Here is a 20697-nt window from a genome sequence, read left to right on the forward strand (position 1 = left end):
ACCTAACTTTACTGCTCTATATCAAAATTACTGATAACAATTTAAATCATTGCTCCGATATTCGAATGATAAATGAACGATTTGTTGTGTATTTATCGATATTCCAAATTGTTAAAGATCAATCTGAATGCGACTATGTGGTCTTGTGGTATGACACTCGCTTTCGGATCGGAAGGTCCTGGGTTCGAGCCTCGCTCGGCGCATCGTTGAGTCCTTGGAAAAGGCTCTTTACTTACGATCTCTCACCGAACTCATGTGTAAAATGAGTACCTGGCCTTTTACAGTGTTGTCTCTGTCCGAAAAAAAATTGTAATATAGCCTAACAAGCGTCATGTCTCGTTCTACTTGTTACGTGTTGCTCTGCTGTTGTCAGGGACCCTTTGTAAAGCGCTTTGAGCACTCTTAGTGGACATTGCGCTATATTAAAAAGCTCAAAAGAAGCTCAATCTGAATTGATTGATCGTAGAATTAATAATAGTGGGGATGACATTCAATAACTAAGTAGTCTCTATACTGTGATACTAGTTGAACATGTGGAATGTGAAAAAAGCAATAGGTAAACAAAAATGAATATAAGTTTCAATTTAAAAAATAAAAAATAAAACATCAAAATAGGAACATTTCGGGCTAAAAACCCTTACTAAGCCAACAACAAAAATAACTATGAAAACATAAATACAACACTAAAAAATAAAAACATCTCATACATTTAGTGACTTATAATATTATTACCTAGATTTCTTTGCCTTATAGAACAATAAATACCCTGAAATGAATTGTTTAACCCTCTCCTTACCACCTACAGCAAAATCGTCACATCTGTTCCGACACAGATAGGTACACTTTTTCTTATTCAGATTTATTTTGTAGATCACAATGATCTTTGTTTAATCAATAAGAACATAAAGTTGTTTTGTAGAGAGATTGTTTGAGTTTAAAAAATCAATTTATATGCTAGGTAAGCCTGCCATTTTGAGAAAATACTGAAAATGGTCGGTATGTGCGGCTATGTGGTCTAGTGGTATGACACTCGCTTTCGGATCGGAAGGTCTTGGGTTCGAGCCTCGCTCGGCGCATAGTTGAGTCATTGGAGAAGGCTCTTTACTCACATTCTCTCACCGTACTCAGGTGTAAAATGAATACCTGGCCGTAAACAGCATTGTCTCTGTCCCAAAAAATTGTAATATCGCCTAACAGGCGTCATGTCTCGTCCTACATGTTATATGTTGCTGTTGGCCAGGGACCCCTTGTAAAGCGCTTTGAGCACGTTTAGTGGATATTCCGCTATATAAAAGCTCATGTTTTTTTTAAGGAGAGAGTTAAAATTGAGCTTTTTGAATTTATGACCCCGATGTATTCAATAGATTCCAAGAGTATTATCTCAACTCTATTTATCCCTTTCTGGACGTCAGTCAGTACGTTAGCGTGGGCTGAAATTGTCACTGACTCGAGTTTTAATTTATTCATGATTCAAAGTCAACAAAACTAATCGTATATGACCCTGGGTCAAATCTGACACTACGCGAAAGTCAATTTTGAACACCTCAGTAGCTGCACTATCCCCCTCCATATCTCCTCCCGCTCCCTCCTCCATATATAAAAAGCTTCTTATTTTTGTTATTTATGTTAAATATGCTGGTATTCTTTTGATATACGATTTATTTTCTTCAGATTAGAGAGTGTTTGATTGTGTGCATTTTGACAAAAATGTCCTTACTTCGATATATTAGGGTCATACGAATACCCACCCAGGAGGTTAATTTAAAAACGTCATATGAGAACTAGATAGAAATAACCTATCTATGTGCATGCTCATTTTAATACATTTTTTTTCCCAATTTTGAGAAGTAGCTAAAATCTCTAGGGTTGAGTGAGTTAACGGGTTTGGAAATTCAATCCCTCAAATAAAAGCATTGACTACATTAGACAATCTCGTTCTTCAAGACTCTTTTGTCCTCGTCATCATCATCATCATTATCATCATCATCATCATCACCACCCTTGTCTTCATTAGCATCACAATGACAGCAGCACCATTTGAGTTTGCAATTCACGTATTTTGAAATTGTGACGTAAATTAGAAAGATACCAGCTAGAATAAAGACTGTCAGTATCATTGCAAGAGGGAAAAATGTTGCTTGCGTCATGATTATAAATAATTTGTTTTTAGAATTCAAAATATTAAAAAAATATGATTAAATCTGTTTTATTAAAAAATTAGATTTAAAAAATGTATTTTACTACCCTTGGTTGGTTTGAGTTTGTGGTATTAATGTGCATGTGTTTCTTTTTTGTGTATGTGTGTTCAATTTTTTTGGTTTCTTTTGGGGTTTTTTTGTGTGTGTGTGTGGGGGGGGGGGGGGGGGTTAATTCGTTGGGAGAGAAGGTACGCCGAAGGTTAATAATATACTTCTTGCAGGATATTAAATAACACAACCATCAGTTATATCAATAAACTTCATGCATGAGTGAGTATCACCCACGATGCTAAATCGAGAGCTGTAAAATGAAAATAATCCTAGACGAAGAGACTTCAGAACAAACCTATGTCAAAGAACTGAAGTGCCAGGACTTACTCAAACACGTTTCTGCGATGTTTCTTTTTCTACAGTGAATAAGCAGTTGTCGCAGCTGTCATTGCACAAATCCAGAAGACATCAGATGAGAATCTCCTGAAAATCGTGGTCAAGTTGCCTCAGCACCCAGACAAATCACTGGCGTTATTAATTCTTTCTTTCTTTGAATGTTTCCAAACTTGGATTTAATATTTTTTTCCAATAATCAAAAGGCGATTCTTTGTCTGATATCTATGCACTTATATGAAACCAAAAGCTTTGAAACTTATTGGTTAAAAATAAAAGCTATCAGAAGAAGAATCCAATCCAAGAAACTTTCATTCCTTTACGTCATAAGTGTGTCAACCTATATTGTAGAGATGACGCCACTTCGCTCCTTTGCCCCTTTGTTCTAAGACGGCCAGAAAGTTGGTTGGTCCTCACGAAATGTTCTATAACAAACTGTAAACGTTAAAGGTTACTCACAATTTTGTTTCGATTGTTCTGGCTTTCAGAAGTAATGAGAATTTTTGGTTAAACGTATGAATATTATCTATAGATTCCCAGTTTCACAACACACACGGCATAAACATTTCTTGGAAATTAACAAATCAATAAATTCGTTCTTGAGGTCACTAATCCTGAGGTAGAAAAGATGATAATTTAGAATTGGAACATTTCAAGAAACCGGTTCAAATATTTTTATTATGTCAGTACTTCTGTTAATGTCAATAATGTTTGTTTTATTTCGCTAAAGGCGGAGTTCATTGTAACAAGAAAGAATAATCCCATGAACATAATATAATACAGGCCAAGTGTATGTTGAGTAAATGCGTTTGCCACCTGCTTCACTCCTTGATAAATGAATAAGTGATAATTAAAAGAAACACTCATAATATAGGACAGGTTGTGTTTTTTTTTCTGACCTCTATGAAAGAACGTGGGGTATTGGGAGGGTGTGAGGGATTCGTGTGTGTGTGTGTGTGTGGGGGCGTCTTGGTTTAAAGCTTCTTGGGCTTTGTGGGTTCTTTGTCTATCTGTAAATAAAAATCGTAAAGGCTTCTTGTTCCCTGTAGTATCTTGTGGGGCTTGTCTGTTTATGTCACTCGGAGCAATCACCTCACTCACTCTCTCTCTCAGCCCTTCGTTAGATCATAGCCTGACACTGAACAAAAAATTAATGTCGAACTACAAGGCCAGATGAAGGCTGTCGTGAGTTGTAATCAATCCATTGTTTCCTTGAGAACTACTAACGATATCTCACTAGGCGGAACGCAAACCTGAAATATGACGTCACAATACAAGTCCTTGTGTCGGGATAGAAGTAAAACGAACGCTCCGCTCAGTTAATTGATTGGGTAGCTGTCGAGGGAATTATGGGAAGCAGAAGTCACAAGTTTGTAGTCACAAGAATCCTTTGTCGAGGGAATCATGGGATGCAGAAGTCACAAGTTTGATTCTAATCACAAGAATCCTTTGTCGAGGGGATTATGGGAAGTAGAAATCACAAGTTTGATTCTAATCACAAGAATCCTTTGTCGAAGGGATTATGGGATGCAGAAATCACAAGTTTGACTCTAATCACACGAATCCTTTGTTGAGGGGATTATGGGATGCAGAAGTCACAAGTTTGATTCTAATCACAAGAATCCTTTGTCGAGGGAATCATGGGATGCAGAAGTCACAAGTTTGATTCTAATCACAAGAATCCTTTGTCGAGGGGATTATGGGAAGCAGAAGTCACAAGTTTGTAGTCACAAGAATCCTTTGTCAAGGGGATTATGGGATGCAGAAATCACAAGTTTGATTCTAATCACAAGAATCCTTTGTCGAGGGAATCATGGGATGCAGAAGTCACAAGTTTGATTCTAATCACAAGAATCCTTTGTCGAGGGAATTATGGGAAGCAGAAGTCACAAGTTTGTAGTCACAAGAATCCTTTGTCAAGGGGATTATGGGAAGTAGAAATCACAAGTTTGATTCTAATCACAAGAATCCTTTGTCGAAGGGATTATGGGATGCAGAAATCACAAGTTTGACTCTAATCACACGAATCCTTTGTCGAGGGGATTATGGGATGCAGAAGTCACAAGTTTGATTCTAATCACAAGAATCCTTTGTCGAGGGGATTATGGGATGCAGAAGTCACAAGTTTGATTCTAATCACAAGAATCCTTTGTCGAGGGAATCATGGGATGCAGAAGTCACAAGTTTGATTCTAATCACAAGAATCCTTTGTCGAGGGGATTATGGGATGCAGAAGTCACAAGTTTGTAGTCACAGGAATACTTTGAAATATTGATTAGATAGGAATTGTTGAGAATGGAATGAAGGTGACGTCACTCAGCTCTTTGTTATTGTTTTTAGACCGCCAGTTTGGTGAGTTATTCTCACTAAATTCGGTACAATTCACCTGGTGGGCAAGACTGACGAGTATAATTAATTTATCTCAAAGTATCAATCGAGTTCACAGTGCTGGGCACAACTAAGTAGCTCAATAGTTAATAAAGCGTTTAACAAATTATTTAACGATACTTATTGTTTTGAACGAGATTCAAACCAACGGGTCGTATTGCCCTTCCTTATTAATGTTTTGCATCTCAGACTCGTTGGAATTTGGATGACGCTGTCTGTTGGAGCTGCAGTACAACCAATAAATAGTACAGATAATTCCGAATACACACAGACCGAGCACGACACAGATGATTACTGCCATCTCAACGCTCGAATCCATTGGGGTTTATTTTTTCTGATCTCTCTCTCTCTCTGAAAGAAGGTGGGGTGTTGGGTTGGGTATGTGGATTTGTGTTTGAGTGTGGTGGCGTCTTGGTTTAAATCTTCTTGGGATTTGTGGATTCTTTGTCTACCTGTAAATAAAAATGGTTTTCATAAATTGATGGTGGTGATGATAATGGTGATGATGATGATGATGATAATGATGATGATGATGATGATGATGATGAGGTATGTTTACAACTCTCATAAAGAAAGCAGCGTGTTCAGATACATTGGGAAATATCCAATCGTTGTACGGCAACAGATCATGTGATCGATGACTAGGTTGGACGAAAACATGAATATAGATCGCTCCCATTGGAGAACTGTCGCAACACGAATAAGAGGAATGATCGAACCTGGGAAGTCCGTTGACATCGAAAGCTGGAGGCGTTAAGTCAGGTCAAGTTATAATGAATTGATTGATAATTGCTTTTTATTATGTTTGAGTTTAAAAAAAAAATATTTTAAGGGGCCTATTGCATGTCTGATAACCGAAATTGCTATGGGCTGCATTGTTGTAATTGAAGTAATCTTTAAACCGACGCAAAATATTTTCTATTACAACAATATTAAATCGGGCCTATAGTTGCGTTATGTTATCACACCTGCAAATGAGTGCATCTAGGTCATATTATATCCTGGTTTGTTAGGAGTTTTAACGAGCGGAATAAGGCATGGGGGGGGGGGGGTAGGGTGGGATATGGAGAGAGGCACTGGGGATGGGATGGGGGGGGGGGCGTTTGGGGGAGGGTGCACTTTAACAATAAAAAGCTATAAATTGTAGTTGAATTTTAAAGTCTACACATTCTCAGGGGAAATAGAGGGGTCTGGTTACAAAACACCGGTAAGTAAATAAATTGCCATGTTATGAATAAATGCGAGGGAGAGGGAGAGAGAGAGAGAGAGGGGGGGGGGGGGGGAAGAGAGAGAGAGAGCGATTAGGTGAGTGAAAAAGAGAGGGGGGAGAGAGATTTAGACACACGCACACACACAGAGAGAGAGAGAGAGAGAGAGAGAGAGATAGAGAGAGAGAGAGATAGAAAGAGAGAGAGAGAGAGTAAAAGACTAGAGAGAAAGAAGAGAGACGCAAATACACAGAGAAAGCGAGAATAAGACAAAGAGAGAGAGAGAGAGAGAGAGAGAGAGAGAGAGAGAGAGAGAGAGAGAGAGAGAGAGAGAGAGAAAGAGAGAGGGAGGGAGAGAGAGTGAGAGAGAGAGAGGGAGAGGGAGAGAGGTAGAAAGAGAGAGAGAGAGAGGGAGGGAGAGAGACAGAGAGAGAGAAGGAGGAAGAGAGACAGAGGGAGAGAGAGAAAAAGAGAGAGAGAGAGAGAGGGAGAGAGACAGAGGGAGGGAGAGAGAGAGGGAGAGAGACAGAGGAGAGGAAGAGGAGAGAGGTGAGAGAGAGGAGGGAGGAGAGAGAGGAGAGAGAAGAGGAGAAGAGAGATAGAGAGAGAGGATGGGAAAGAGAGGGGAGAGAGATTGAGAGAGGAGAGAGAGAGAGAGAGAGAGAGAGAGAGAGAGCAGATTGAGAGGTAGAGTGAAAAGAGAGGGGAGAGAGAGATTTACACGACAAGAGAGAGAGAGAGAGAGAGAGAGAGGAGAGAGAGATGAGAGAGAGAGAGAGAGAGAGAGGAGAAAGAGAAAAGAGAGAAAGGAGGAGAGAGGAGAGAGAAGATAGACAGAGAGAAAGAGCAGAGGATAAGACAAGAGTAGAGAGAGAGATGAGAGAGAGAGAGAGAGAGAGAGAGGAGAAAAGCAGAGAGAAAAGGAGAGAAAGGAGAAGCGAGGAAAGAGAGAAGAGGAGAGAGAGAGGGAGGGAGAGAGAGAGAGAGAGAGAGGGGGGGGGGAAGAGAGAGAGAGGGGGGGGGGAGAGAGACAGAGGGAGAGACAGAGGGAGAGAGAGAGAGAGAGAGAGAGAGAGAGAGAGAGAGAGAGTGAGTTACAAGTTACAATTCCTATCACTAGGCCTTTTGTCATTGCAAACTGATAAACCATAGGCGACTACCAACGCTACCAACCAGCTAATACAGCTATTCTGTTACAGGTAATTATAAAAGGTTTTCTCAAGTTTGTAAAACATATATTCTAATAAAACAAAACAAGCAAAGTTTCATAATAATGTTGTCGTCATGTGAAAACAACTATTTAATTAATTTTTTTTTCGCCGGGGAAACTTGTCTGTCAAAAATATCAATCAATTAAAATAAATTTAAATAAAATAAATAAAATAAATAAATTCCATTTATTCATCCCTAAGGGGAAATTTTTCTTAAGGGTCTATTCCAAGGGAAGACTGGAATAACCCAGGCGTCAGCCGCAGTGCAGCGCCGCAAATTGAGCTAAGGCTAGGTGACTTGCTCAAGGCCACACAACGCGGCGGGTAGTCGAACTCGATACCTTTCAGGTACGAAGCAAAGACCGTACCGCTGAGCCACGCTGTCCCCAAATTTTGTCAAAAAACAACAACAAACACTTAACCTGGGTGAAGAAATCTTTGAAGTCCCAGGTTTGAGAGTTTTTGACACGATTAGCGTCATTTTAATCGATGATCGATATTTGAAGGTTGAGTTTTCTGGCCAAAATTTTTTATAGATAGTTCGAAGATGACGTCACTTAGGTCTTTGTTATTGTTTTTTGCCATCCGCGTTTATGAGTAATGCTCACTGAACTGTATTAACCTGACTATAGATAGAATGCGCTTAGCCAAGGAGTTCACAACATTGCCATCCGGAAGTATAACGGACCAACACACAAACTCTGTGTAACCATGAACTTTTATAGTCTGGTTAATACAGTTTAGTGAGAACAACTCACAAATGTGGATGGCAAAAACAATAACAAAGGCCTGAGTGACGTCATCTTCGAACTATCTATAAACGTTCATGGATATGCACAGTTTTGTGTGTTGGTCCGTTATACTTCCGGATGGCAATGTTATGAGCTTCTTAGCCAAGCGCATACTATCTATAGGCGGGGGGCGGGGGGCTTGTTGTTTTTCCTGTTTTTCTCTTTCAAAAGTAGTACGCCAGAATATTGATAAGATCAATACTGTTTGGTGCAAGCCGGTAATTGAGACGCCATTTATTGGAAAACCTGCATGAACGAGACAAATGTGACTTATCCACTCAAAACGGTATTTTGTTGGAATAGTTTAGACTCTTACAGTAGAAATTGAAAAGACCATGTCACTCACTATTGCTGGGAGTAAGCCTCGTTATGTCAGTCGATAATCGTAAATTCCTATTTGGTACATATATTATTTCTAACATGCTTTTAATGTATCGAGTCAGGTGCTTCATCACTTCGGCTTTTAAAACAAAACGGAGCAGTCTTAAAATAGACCTGTAAATGAGCTCTATAAAAATTGACTGAAACTCGACAAACTGAAGATTCAATTATTTTTTTAAAAATAAGGGCATCATTGGAGAGCAGAGTGATAAATACAATACACTAAAATGGTGGGTGTTATTTCTTACTGGAAGTATGACTGCCATAATTTGATGTAGAAGGAATGCTAAATAAGCATGTCATTCATATAGGTAAAGATGACTTCATCAAAGTCATATTCCTGCCTCTGGAATTTTTTTGACATAGTCAGAAAAATAATCACCATTATCATCTTTAACTTCTAGCCATGACCAATTGAATTTATTCCTCACATCTTTATCGATGCTCGACAAGTCTGAATTGAATTGCGATCCACGAACAGCTCAGCCATTGTGAGAACATTAGAATAATGTAGCAATGAGCAAACTTGATTTTCAATCAGTAAATGACAGAAAAAAAAAAACTTAAATAAATATGACTTCAGGCCAATACACTGAAGTATTAAGTAGAAGTGAATTATCAAGAAGAAACTTCGGCAGGCGTAGCGGAAAAATTCAAAGAATCGAAATGAAGGTAAATCGCCACAAAACAGCAAGCTCGCTTGGGCTTGAGCAAAACAATGGCAGAAAACGTCCTGATTTGCACGGGAATTAATTAGGCTACTTACCATTGTTCTTATAATCAGGTACTCAATCAGTGAAGAAACGGTCAACCAGTTTGTTTACAACGTGAGGCAATCGAAATGTGCTTTGTAGCAATCTATCCAAACTTTCGAATTGAAGGTGTCTACATAACGTACTTCTGGCATTCGCAATTTACTTTATCATAGTTTTGAGACTCGCCAGGTAAATGTGGTCAATTTTGGCTTAGATGAAACAGTGAAATTTATCGCTCGGTGGCTCAGTTAAAATTGGCTACAGTTGGGATCACGACGGGTTTGGAAAGTGAAAAAATAATTTAACGAAGGATGTGTGAAAATACCCAGGGAAGTGTTCAGACACGCCTTTTATAAAAAGCGTCGCTTAGTCTTGGCAATATATACATCGTTAATATAAACGGTCCCCATGAGCTATGCGTAGCGCTGTGGAACACTCCTAATTACTTTACGGTCATGGACTACGATTTGTGAATTCTTTCTTTTTTTATTTATTTCTTTCTTTCTTTCCTTTTTTTAAATATTTGAATTTGACAAATTGACTGATTTCAGTTAATTGACTGAGAATTTACAGGTCTATTAAAAATGATCAGCAAAAATATCTTCAGCAAGGAGGTTATCACTTTTTGAAACTGGGAATTGGATTCAATAGTCGTAACGTCACTTCCTTCCTAATGACGCATGGTAACTTAGCAACACTGGCTCTAAACCATCGGAACAATGGCGGACGCCCGTATGAAATATTTCTCCGGCGAGCATAAAAGCGTATCCAGAGGAAAAAAAAACAACCCATAAATTTGATCATGTTTTGACTTTTACACATTCTGATCACAAGGCATATGAAAAGTTCTGGCCAGCTTGAAGAATAAAAAGTAATGATTTTCTTTGTTTAGAATCAAGATGGCCGCCGTTGCCGGGCGGCGTGACATCAGACTACTGAATCCAATTGACAGTTCTTTTGTTTCCCTAGTAGATTGTCAATTACGCTGTAGAGTTCTTTACAAGTTTTGATGTTTTCTATTTTAGTGTTGTAATAATTTCTTTTTGCCATCTTTATCAAATTATAGAACTAATATTTTTTACAGATTTATAATACATTTCTTTGTGTACTTCGAGGTCACTTTTTGGCCAAACTCTTTCTGCCTTCCTATTCTCAATTTTGGCTATTTTTTTTCTCTCTGAGTTAAACCATTTTATGTGTGATCTTTCTGAAATGACACAAGTTTTCAATGGAGCGTAGCCTACCTGTTAAGAGTATTAAAAGCTATCATACTGTTGAAGTCTAATATACTTTTCACATTTGAATTTTTTTCATTGAGTTCCGATAATAACAATCATAACAATAACGATAACAATAACAAAAACAATAATAATGATAATGATAATAATAATAATAATAATAATAATAATAATAATAATAATGATGATGATGATGATGATGATGATGATGATGATGATGATGATGATGATGATGATGATGATGATGATGATGATGATGATGATGATGATGATGATAATAATAATAATAATAATAATAATGATGATGATGATGATGATGATGATGATGATGATGATGATGATGATGATGATGATGATAATAATAATAATACATGGCTTTTGTCATAGCCATAGGTATTGATCCAATCTCCCGCTAAGCGTTAAAATGTCAAAATGACACTAATTTCAAAGAAGTACAAGTGGTTCCTTTCTCCCGACACACACACACACACACACACACACACACACACACACACACACACACACACAATGACGTTAGCAGTAAGAGTGTGTCAAAAACAATTCGCAGTGCTTATTCGCAGTAGGACCGTGAAGAGTGGGGCAGGCCACCGTGGAACCACTATTCGCAGTAGTAGATCGCTCTCCCGTCTCTGAAAATTAGTTTTTGTCCCCTCACTGAAAACTGTCGTAGTCGTAGTTGTAGTAATGATGTGGTGGTGGCTGTAGTTGTACAGAGGTAGTTTATTTAGTGAGAACTAATTTTTTTTAATTGCTGTCTAAAAACAATAACAAATAGACCGAGTGACGTCCTTTTCGTTCCATCTATTCATCCCCACATAATACCATTTTGAAAGAGTGAGTCACATATGGTGGGGTGGTTTGGATGCTTATAGATAGTATGCGCTTGGCTAAGAAGCTCATAACATTGCCATCCGGAAGTATAATGGACCAACACACAAAGCTGTGTGTATCCATGAACGTTTATAGTCAGGTTAATAGAGTTCAGTGAGCACTACTCATAAACCCGGATGGCAAAAAACAATAACAAAGACCTGAGTGACGTCATCTGCATACTATCTATAAATAAATATTAGACTTTGGTTTACTTTTTATCCTTGAAATAGAATGAAGTTGACGTCACTCGAGTCTTTGTTATTGTTTTTTTTTTTTTTTTTTTTTTTACCATCAGCTTTTATGAGTAATTCTCACTAAACTGTATTAACCAGACTATAACGTTTAAGGTTACACAGAGGTTTATGTAACCATGAACGTTTATTGTATGGATAATACAGTTAAGTGAGTATTACTGTAAAACGTGGATGGCAAAAAACAATAACAAAGATCTGAGTCACGTCAACTTCGTTCTATCTTTAGATGCTGTGCGCTTGGCTAAGAAACTCGCAACATTTCCATTCGGAAATATAATGGGAGGCCTTCCGAAAGCTTCTCGTGCTAAGGGAAACAATTCACATATTCCCACAACTAACCCTTAAGAAAAAAATAAAACCAAGTACCTTTAACTAACCCAAAAAGGAAAAACAAACACCCAAGCACTTTCATCATCTAATGACTAACGCTAATAGAAAAAAAAAATAATCCTCCGACCTCGAGCTGACCCTTATAGAAAAAAATAACCTAGGACTGCTTTCAAGACTTTACAAAACAAAATGGCGACGGAAAACCAAAACAACGGTCGTATTAGGAAAGTTTGAACTTTCACTAATCTACCAAGGTTTGTTTTAGAGTTTTTTAAATGCGACTAGAATATTGACAAATTGAATAAATAAACTCATGACAAAAGATCCACAGTGAAAATACAAATTGAAAGAAATGCTAGCACGAGGAGCTTTCGGAAGGCCTCCCGATATAACGGACCAACGCACAAAATTATGCGTAATCTTGAACGTTTGTAGTCTGGTTAACAACAAAGTTTACTGAGAATCACTCATAAAATGGATGGCAAAAACAAACAAACAAACCAGAAACAAAGATGGAGTTTTCCATGAAAATGGAAGTCATTTGACTCACATTCTCTCGTCTTACTCAGCTTTAAAATGAACAGTGTTGCTAGGTCGAAATCCCCCCCCCCCCCCCCCCCCCCCCCCCTCAATAAATTGCTGTATCGCCTAACAGGTGACAAGTCTTGTCCCACCTGTTAAGTGTTGCTGTTTGCTGTGGACATCTTGTAAAGCGCTTTGAGCACCGAGGGGAGTGGTTACATTCACTTCCACTTGATGTCTATTGTTATTGTTCTTTCAACCTTTTTAATTCTATACAAAACGGAAGAAACTCCGATTATACGGACATTGTAGCTTCAAATTACTAATTCATTTGATTTATTTTTTTATTATCGATATTCAATCCAAAGAAAACCCTCCACTCATTCGTTTTTAAAACAAACTACAACTCGAGAACAATGGGATTTATAACAAAGATCAATTAACGATTCAAGACGATGGAAAAATAACACAGGAAGGAAATCACAAACAAGATTCCAAGCTTAATCAACCCAAACAATACGCGCTTTTTAAACTTTTAACATTCCTTACCTTTGAATATGTCCACATTTATTGATACACACTTCAACGATCTCAACTGTAAACAACACGACACGACAAAGTTCCTGAGTTAGCCGTTATGCAGTGAATGATGAAACGTAATATGTAGGAAATGTAGAGCAAACCTTCGCTAATCAAAATTGAATTCAGACTGATTGGATCGGGGTCAATGGGCATGCCTATTTATATACAAAGTTGACAAAAATCGGGAATTCTAAGTATGATTTTACCCTACAGGGTTGCCAGATTAATTTCAGGCATTCTGCCAACTGGATTTAAAAAATCTGCCAAATACCACAAAAATCTGCCAAACCGTACTATTTATAGTACCCCCTTTGAAAACTCATCAGTTTTGTTAAACAAAAAATTCTCAAGGCCGATGTCATAAATTTTCTTTTCATTTCCCAAGTTTAAAAAAATCACTAATACATAAAAATTGCCATGGAAAACGTGGAGTAGACCGATGCATTCATCCCTAGGCCTCGGAAAATAACATTTTCCAAATATCTGCCAAACTGCCAAACCGATTTTTCTCTGTAGACGACTTCAAATTCTGCCAAAAAAAGGACATTTGGCAGAAAATCTGCCAAATTGGCAACCCTGATGATTTATTTAAATTCACCGTCTGTGTTTATATCTATTTATTGCTGTAATGAAATAGCTGACAACTGAGTTAAAATCCAATGACAGATAATAAAATTATAAGATTATATAATTAATGCTCACTCTCTCTCTCTCTCTCTCTCTCTCTCTCTCTCTCTCTCTCTCTCTCTCTCTCTCTCTCTCTCAAAATATCACCCCCCCCCCCCCCCCAACCAATGTCCTTACGGCATTGAATCAACATGCCCTTTAAAAAGAAAAAAAACACACAAAAACAAACAAAAAAAAAAAAAAAAAAAAAAAAAAAACGAAAAAAAAAGACATCGTCGTCGGAAATGTAGACAAACTGCGGGAATTCACATGTAAACAGTAAGCTGATGTTATCGCCAGAGTCACATGACAATGATTGCATCACGCCTTTGCTTTTTCTTTCCCTCTCCTTAATTGGCAATTTGCCAAATTGATATTCTGTCATACTCTGAGATCATATTAAAAATTAAATACCGATAGATTAAAATTGACTCTCATTTCTGGGAAAAAAGATTTAAAAAACAAACAAACAAACAACAACAACAACAAGGAATAAATTATTAAATAAATAAAAAAAAACAAGAAAACCTTTCAAACCAAAGACTTCGCGAAGTCTCAAGATTGAGAGTTTTTGACATGATAAGGGTCATCATTTTAATCGATCGATATTTGAAGAAAATATTGTATGGCCCAAATTTAAATAAGTGTTGTCTTATTATTATTATTATTATTATTATTATTATTATTATTATTATTATTATTATTTATTATTATTATTATTATTATTATTATTATTATTATTATTATTATTATTATTATTATTATTATTATCATTATTATTATTGTTATTATTATTATTATTATTATTATTATTATTATTATTATTATTATTATTATTGTTATTTATTATTATTATTATTATTATTATTATTATTATTATTATTATTATTATTATTATTATTATTATTATTATTATTATTATTATTATTATTATTATTATTATTATTAATATTATTATTATTATTATTATTATTATTATTATTATTATTATTATTGCAGCTGGCAGTGTTAAGCTGAGATTACATAATCATATTATGATGAAGTTCTCATGCTAATTTTTTGCAGACAAAATCTAGTTTTAGCTAACCGGGTCGAAGTTCATCATTTTTAATGTCGCTCACTATTATAGATAGTTCGAAGTTGACGTCACTCAGGTCTTTGTTGTTGTTTTTTTTTGCCATCTGCGTTTATGAGTAATTCTCACTAAACTGTATTAACCTGACTATAAACGATCATGGTTACACAAAGTTTTGTGTGTTGGTCCGTTATACTTCCGGATGGCAATGTTGTGAACTCCTTAGCCAAGCGCATACTATCTATACAAGTCTTTGGCCGCAAAATAAAACAAATCGTGAGTTGTATTCGTCAATAGTTCAACAAATGGAATCACTTATTTCCTTGATCTCTACGAACGACAATACCAGACGCTACACACGACACACCAAAAAAATGACGTCAAACTAAAAGTCTTAGAGGATTCAAGCGTGGCCTTCGTAAAGTTATAGCCTGACACTGACCAAAAAATGACGTCAAAATGACAGTCTTTTGCCACAAAAGAAAACAAATCGTGAGTTGTATTCAATAGTTCAACCAATGAAATAACTTGTTTCCATGAGCTCGACTAACGACAACTCAATAAGCGGTGCAAAAACCAAATAATGACGTCAAACTGCCAGTCCTTTTGGATTTGGCTACGTCTTGGCACGGCAACGTTCTCTGTCTGTGTCGTTCTCTGTCTGTGTCAAACAGAGGCTGAGACAGTTGGTGGAAATCAGTTTTCCTTTTCTCGAGGAAAACAATCAGGTGAAGTTTGTTGTGTGTCATTCAGTGACACGCGGTGTGTGTGAACTTATATAGATAGAATGCGCTTGGCCAAGGAGTTCACAACATTGCCATCCGGAAGTATAACGGACCAACACACAAACTCTGTGTAACCATGAACTTTTATAGTCTGGTTAATACAGTTTAGTGAGAACAACTCACAAACGCGGATGGCAAAAACAATAACAAAGGCCTGAGTGACGTCATCTGCATACTATCTATTGATACGATGTGTTTCGCTTTGAATATAAACAAAACCCATATCGTCCGTCATCCGGATATAGATAGTATGCGCTTGGCAAAGGAGCTCACAATATTGCCATCCGGAAGTATAACGGACCAACAAACAAAACTTTGTGTAACCATGATCGTTTATAGTCAGGTTAATACAGTTTTGTTAGAATTACTCATAAACGCGGATGGCAAAAAAAAAAAAAAACAAACACAAAAAAAACAAACAATAACAAATACCTGAGTGACGTCAACTTCATTCTATCTATATCAACAGTACCAACACATAAAACGGCTATGTGGTCTAGTGCTATGACACTCGCTTTCGGATCGGAAGGTCCTGGGTTCGAGCCTCGCTCGGCGCAAAGTTGAGTCATTGGAAAAGGCTCTTTATTCACATTCTCTCACCGTACTGAGGTGTAAAATGAGTACCTGGCCGTTAACAGCGTTGTCTCTGTCCAGAAAAAAAATGGTAATATCGCCTAAAAGGCCTCAGTCATGTCTCCTCTTACATGGTAAGTGTTGCTGTTGACCAGGGGCACATTGTAAAACGCTTTGAGCACGTTTAGTGGATAATGCGCTATATAAAACTCAAATTTAAAATAATGTGTAACCTTAAACATTTATAGAGATGCTTTGCGCTTGGTTAAGAAACTCCTAACATTTGATTATCTATCTATTCATTTATTTGTTTGTTTGTTTCTTTTGTTATTTATCCATTTATGTATCTTTTAAACTTTAAATTATCATGTGGATGTAATTGTTTCCATTAATTTCATGATTTTTTAGACAGGGATGTAAATGTTGACCAGTAAAATGCATGACATCTGAAATAATGTAAAATCATAATTTATCAGAGACTTATGTATGATTATTATCGTTGTTGCTTTCATGGTTGTTTTTGTCATTAATATTTCATTGTACGATGAACTGTGTACATTTATGATTCATTTCGATTTTACATTGCCGCATTGATACATTTTCCCTGATATTCAAAGTTGTGCAAAACTCTCTGTGAATGATACAATGCAAGCTATATTAGATTATGTAATTATAAACTATTGTATAAGGCATTTAAAGGATCATTCCTATTAAGCCTTTAGTAAGATAAGATAAGATAAATATAAAGGATCAACACACACAACTGTGTGTAACCATGAACGTTTATAGTCTGGTTAATACATTTTAGTGATAATAGGATTCAATAGTCGTAACGTCACTTCCTTCCTAATGACGCATGGTAACTTAGTAACACTGGCTCTAAACTATCGGAACAATGGCGGACGCCCGTATGAAAGATTTCTCCGGCGAGCATAAAGCGTATCCAGAGGGAAAAAAAACATAAATTCGATCATGTTTTGACTTTTACACGTTCTGATCATAAGGCTTATGAAAAGTTCTAGCCAGCATGAAGAATAAAAAGTAATGATTTTCTTTGTTTAGAACCAAGATGGCCGCCGTTGCTGGGCGGCGTGACATCAGACTATTGAATCCAATTACTCGTAAGTTAACGATGGCAATGGGCGAAGTTGACGCGTCGCCTTCGTAAGAGCTAGTGAAAGCGACGGTCGGTGTCACTTGAGCCCAGTACATATTTAGGTAAAATGGTCATCGATTCTGCCTGCCGAAACAAAAGGGAAGAAAATTCGTGTCGTCACAACTTCTACATTTCCGGTTCCAAAAGCATTGGAAGTGTGTACGTAACCAGACCTTTGGAGGACTAATATTCAATAGGTTACATATTCAATCAGCAGGTGGCATCACTATTTATTTTATTAGCAGGAATATATAGGCAGATTCTAAGGATTACGGGACGTAAAAGAGCGAGGATGGATGGAGGTTCTTTCATACTAGAAAATAAGATGCCGTCACTCTGAAATGAGGAGAATAATTACACACGTTATGTGTCCAGTCCCCCCGGAAAAGTGGTCTTACACTTTCAATGAGATTTGAACCAGTTTTTTTGAGGCCATGTTTTTCTTTTTCCCTAATATCAGCTGCACTCCGGAAGAAAAAATTGAGAGAATTTTGGCCGAAATCTCGTTCATCAAAATAGCAAACGATTGAAATGTCCTTTTTAATCAACACTCTCGGACATGAGATTTCAAGGGCGATTTGGAAAGGTGAAGGTCATTTCAATCGATCGATATTTTGAAGGACTGCTCTGACCAAACTTGTAAAAATGTGTCCTTTTTTTTCAGATTTCGGCAGAGTTAATTAATGTAACCAGGACACGAATATATAAATATATGAATATATATATATATATATATATATATATATATATATATATATTATATATATATATGACTATTGGTGGGTACTTGTAGGTACGAGAGTGTCCGATATTGTTGGTTAGAGCTAATATAAATATAAATAAAGTCACTCACACATTTTTGGCCGAGACAATTGTTTCTATATCTCCAACAGAACAGGATGAATGAAAAGGGTTTATTCACCTATAACAACGCCACTATCACATTATCTCATTCCTCTGTGGTATTTGAAATCGTCCTTTTTTACTGATAAAGGGGAAACCCGCAACGTCCACATCATAAATTTGTTTTCGTTTATTAAATTGAAGCTTACGTTCAATTTCACATTGTTACTTATTTCTTCGAGCTCCCAGCAGCAACATTTACATTCTCTCTTATAATATTCAAATAAAAGCTCACCTTATTTATTGTTTGATTTTTTGTTAACCTCAAAAATTCAATATTGAAATATTGCCACAATATCTTCATGGGACAAAACAGGTCCTGATAATGCGAGATATCTAAAGCTCTCAAAATCTCATTTGTTTTGTGTACACCGATCAAGTGTGCTATGATATAAACCACAACATTGTTCAGATAATCACTCACAGATCTGCTGTCCTATATATATTAAAAAAAAAAAAAAAACACGTTTATAATTTTTTTTTATTATTTGGCCTGAAAACTCGTCCTTCAAACTATTTCGATAGATGAAAGTGACCCTCATTTATTTTGTCAAAAACTCTCAAACCTGGGACTTCAAAGAAGCCTTCAAGAAGTCTCAGGTTTGGGAGTTTTTATACCCATCGATCTATATTTGAAGGAGGAGTTTCATGGCCAAATTGTTTAAAACGTGTGGTTTCTTTTTTTTTTTTTTTTCTTTCTTTTTTTTTCTTTTTTCATACTACGGCACAGATCCCTATGCTCATAATTAAGTGTGTAATTTACTCGCCACTTAACAACTGGCAACGGAATTCCAAACCTTGAATTAACTCTTTCAGCGCTGAGGTTAAAATATTTGCATTTCCGTCGCAAAATGGCTGACACCTGATTGAGGCAGCGTGAGAATGACAAGCTAAGACAAAGTGACATTCGAATTCGGTGCAAAATCTCAACTAAAATACCCCCTTAGGCCCAATTAAACGTTCTGATGACATTGGTTCAATTTATAATCCTTTTGTAGAAAGTAACCTGCCCTTGTTACAGAGTGAACGTCAACATAGCATTGCGCATGCGTCTCTCTTATCAACTGAGGAAATCTATCGTTTGGTTAATGAGATGTCACTTTAAAAATGTTATTATATACATACTTTTAAAAAATTAATAAAAAACTTATAAACAGTGATGTGTTGAAAAAAAAAAAGAAAATAATAAGGAATGCCCTCAAAATTAAGATTAACCGCCGTGAAATCACTTCACGGTTAGATAACTCAGACTAAAATATCGCTGAGAAACAATTTAACTGGTACATCACTGTGAACTTTTCATCAAAATAAGTTTATTAGTTATATTTTTATTTTATAAAAGTATGTATATAATAACATTTTTAAAAGTGATTTCTCCAATGTAATTAGTGACATCTCATTAACCAAACGATAGATTCACTCAGTTGATAAGACAGACACATGCGCAATGAATGCTATGTTGACGTTCTCTCTGTAAGGGCATATTATTAGAAAGTAGGATTGGATTACATTATTGTTTTTGCCTTTCAAGACCGGCCGCAATGTGCGGCAATTGGCCGGTAGAACAGATTCCGCTCTGGCCGCACAGTGCGGCCATTGGCCGATAGAACAGATTCCGCTCTGGCCGCACAGTGCGGCCAATGGCGCTGAAAGAGTTAATGTGTTATGAACGACAAAGCTGCTAGAAGCTGTTGACTGTAAAAAGTAATAAACATTTTAAAAATGGATATAACCGCTTCAAAGAAGAACAACATACCAAAACACGGAATGTTTTGGGCTCAAAAACCCTTCTTCAGCCTAGCGGGGTTATTTTTTTTTTTTAGTAATGTGTTCATTATGTATTTATTGTTGTTGTTGTTGTTGTTGTTGTTGTTGTTGTTGTTGTTCTTGTTCTTGTTGATGTTGTTGTTGGCTGAAGAATGGCTTTTGAGCCCGAAACGTTCCGTGTTTGGTATTTTGTTCTTTTGTTTTGGCTTGTTGTTGTTGTTTGTTTGTTTTTTTTAAGCTGTTATATATTCATTTTTTGTTTATTACTTTGAATGAACAGCTAGTTATTTGACATGGTAATATCAACTTTTGACATACACCGAAGGTTAACTCACTCAACCCTAACTCCGACTATATCCGTTGTTTACCCGGGGTTACTTTTCCCCTCTATGCCTATTTTAATTTAATACATTTTTCATAGACAAATTATAGGCGTAGTATCAAAGCTATTGTTTTTAATTATTACACGTTAATTAAATTAAATTAAATTGAGCTTTTTTATATAGCGCAATATCCACTAAATGTGCTCAAAGCGCTTTACAAGGGGTCCCTGGTCAACAGCAACATTTAACAAGTAGGACGGGACATAACGCCTATTAGGCGATATTACAATTTTTCGGACAAAGACAACGCTGT

General features: G+C 36.6%; 1 long non-coding RNA gene across 10 annotated transcripts in view; it reads right to left on the bottom strand.

Moving 5' to 3' along the window:
• Positions 1 to 20697, bottom strand: part of LOC144975389 (uncharacterized) — a 78226-nt gene that overhangs the window by 17411 nt on the left and 40118 nt on the right. For 5 of the 10 annotated variants that reach the window (XR_013645908.1, XR_013645910.1, XR_013645907.1 and 2 more), the window contains one exon: positions 1612 to 5422. The exons of 1 other annotated variant lie outside the window; for it this stretch is intronic. This is a non-coding gene — a long non-coding RNA (uncharacterized LOC144975389). Of the gene's footprint in view, positions 1 to 1611; positions 5423 to 13103; positions 13272 to 18529; positions 18660 to 20697 lie in introns of those variants that run through there. 4 more of the 10 variants (XR_013645906.1, XR_013645905.1, XR_013645911.1 and 1 more) reach the window with 4 other exon arrangements.

This window comes from Berghia stephanieae, chromosome 6, assembly GCF_034508935.2.
Source record: "Berghia stephanieae isolate SIO BIC M18660-M18661 chromosome 6, UCSD_Bste_1.3, whole genome shotgun sequence".
Taxonomy (NCBI): Eukaryota; Metazoa; Mollusca; class Gastropoda; order Nudibranchia; family Aeolidiidae; genus Berghia; species Berghia stephanieae.